Source organism: Pygoscelis adeliae, unplaced genomic scaffold (genome assembly GCF_000699105.1).
Source record: "Pygoscelis adeliae isolate BGI_AS28 unplaced genomic scaffold, ASM69910v1 Scaffold62, whole genome shotgun sequence".
In the NCBI taxonomy this organism is placed as follows: Eukaryota; Metazoa; Chordata; class Aves; order Sphenisciformes; family Spheniscidae; genus Pygoscelis; species Pygoscelis adeliae.
The window spans coordinates 3,391,837-3,394,721 of record NW_008824401.1 but is presented as its reverse complement, the minus strand read 5'-3'; positions in this window follow the sequence as shown (position 1 = coordinate 3,394,721).

Here is a 2,885-nt window from a genome sequence, read left to right as displayed (position 1 = left end):
CGGTGGCTCCGGCCCCGCCGGGCCTCCCCGCCCCGCGGCTGGGGGAAAGGAACGGGGCCGGGCCGAGGCGCCTCCGGGTGCTTTTCACAGCGGGGCCGGGCGGTCGTTAGGGCTCGTCCTCCGGCGCCGCAAGAGCGGCCGTTGACGAATGTGCCTGGCCTAGGAAAAGGTATGCGAGCGGGGCTGACAGCCCGCCGGTGCCGTTCGTACCGCTCCCGGGAGCGCCCGAGGCTGCGGGGATCCCAGGAGCTGCCCCGAACCACGATAAAATGCCGTGCTTTAACGACTGGTATTCTTCTTTTCTAGCTTCTCAATGGAGTTTTGAATGTCTTGACAAATCTTTCTGGTTCCCAACAAATTTTTGTAGCTCCAGACACAACTTTCGAAACAGATTTATCAGAGAAAGCTTGATACTGGTTTTAGCTCTGACATCTGCTGGGAAATAGCAGACATTAAGACTGCTCAATACTCCCCTCTGTAATAGTGCCGTGCTGGTTATAACGCCTCTTAGAAAGTATAAAAAAACCATAATTTAAAAAAACTTTCAGATTTAAGGAATTAGTTCATCTTTAGAAATAGAATAGCTACCTTCATTATAATTCAAAAAACAGAGTCAAATTGGTACCTCCTTGCCTCCTGGCGTCTGGGATTGTTTGTGATTCTGTCATCAACGCTGCTAGCCTGCAATTAAAATACATACTTTAGATGTTCCAAGCACATTTTTAAAGGATGTTGGAGTGCATTTTTCTTGTAAGGTGTATAGAAAAAACGGAGATTCTGAGAAAAATATGGGAAAGTGATGTTGTCAGCTATGGCAACAGATGATACGTTTGAGCTGCCTAGTCTCAAAAAAGTTGTTGCCTAGCCTTCAGTATGTGAGAGTTACCATCAACTCTTACTAACTTGCCTGTCAGAGTGTGCAGAAAACCATGCAGGAGTGGGCTCTCCCAGTGTTCAGCAAACGTGGCTGGAGTTTTATGCTGTTCTTTGTACAGAGTCATCTGGATTTAGAGCCAGATCCTACTGGGGTATTCCTACTGAAGTCAAAGAAAAGGGAGGCCTGCTATTGCTGTTCAGATTGGGACTGATTTTGCATTAGACAAGACAGCTGAGTGAATTTTTGCAATAAAGTCATCCTGACTAATGATCAGAATCAACACAGTGACATCTCAGAAAAGGAGCAAAGAGAAGCACTCTGTGTTTTTTGCTGTTAAGTAAAAAAAAATACTGATTTAATTAACAAATCAAAATACATCTTTTGTTTTTTGCCAAAACAAACATTTGGAAGTTTAATTTTTTTGGCTTTTTTTTTGTGTGTGAAAGCAAAGATAATAAAGGTCTTGATTTGCTTGGGAGTCTCTGTGGTCCCTGAGGAGCGCTGCTAGACAGTAAGAAACCTCCCTCTGCCTGAGAAGACACCTCTGAGTTACCAGCTATTATGTTGTAGTGGGTGGCCAGTTGGTGTCCTGGGTGGCCAGTTGGTGGCCCAAGGAGAGAACAAGGCAGTTCTAACTGGCCACTGGAAACACTACCATGTGCTGGGTGGAACCAGCCTAGGGCTGTCGCTGAGCTTAAGCTAATGAGCAGCTTTATGGGAACAAGATGCTCGGAAACTTGGCTGGCTCTCTGAGCAGCTGCCTCCTGCTGTGCCGGGGCTATTGCCCATTCACAGCAAACCAACCTGTTTGCGGAGAGGAGCGGAGCAGCTGCAGTTGTGTGGCACGGTGTCTGAGAAATGAACTCTGAGACCCATCTGCCTCCCCACCCTTGTGGCCTCTCCCAATTACTGTGTCCTTTACCTCACCCTTCTTGAAAGCCCCCTCCGTACGTCTCATACCTGCTGCCTTTAAATCTCCTTGCAGTATTCCCTGAAGGATGCCCCATAGCACCTGTCGCTATCCAGGATATCCTTCCCTCTCGTCGTTCTGTTGAAGAATGACAATTGGCAATAGGGATGCAGCCTCCAAATAACCAGGGGGAAAAATTAGTTTCAAGCATCAACTGTTACCACTCCTGGGTTATCTGTGATGCAGTACGGTTAGTGCTACTTGCTTTGCGTAAATATTAGTTGGAGCAGGACAGGAATCCAGGTGTCATCTCCCCCAGGTAAGAGTTCTGATCATCAGGCCAGGTAAGAGCGTGTCTCACTCAAGAAATAGTTACTTGATATGAAGTGGATCAGTTCCAGTGGGAAGGAATTGAGGGATATCTGTTCTAGCAGGGCTAGAACGCTTGCTTGAGAGGTGTGACACTGGTTTGTCTTCTCTGCTCATATCCATGTACTGCCCGACTAAAATATTCCATTAAAATTTGGTTTAATGGAACAAATAATTTTTCCTTTGAATTACAGGGGAATTTGATAGAGATCTGAAGGAATGTTAAAGCAATATTAAATAGTTTCGATAGCATAGAGAGAAATAGCACATGGAACCTGGTGATGTGAAGAAACTTGTTATGCGTTGGGTGGGGTGCCTTCGGGGGCAGGAGCCACCCCTTCCTCTGTAGTATCTCATGAAGCACAAAAAGCAGATCGTGAAAATGGTATGGGTTACTTAACTGGGCTGTCCAGATGAACTTAGCAAGCACTGTAATGTGTTGAAATAGAGGGGACAGGAGAGCATTCTGTCTGACTTTGAGAAGATGCCAAAAATTAGTGGAAAATTCAGTTGTCAGAGGTGATCTAACAGAGCTATATACTCTTTGAGGGCTACAGAAATCCTGTATTTAAAAAATAAAGCTGAGACAAAGCCAGTATATGCCCCAAGAGGAGCATACGCTTGCATCTTGACTAAAAATGTCTGTGCAACACACATGCACAGCTACTACAACTGGCCCTGCTAGTCTGGTATTTGTGCACAGTGTCATCTTGTTAGCTGTATATTCAG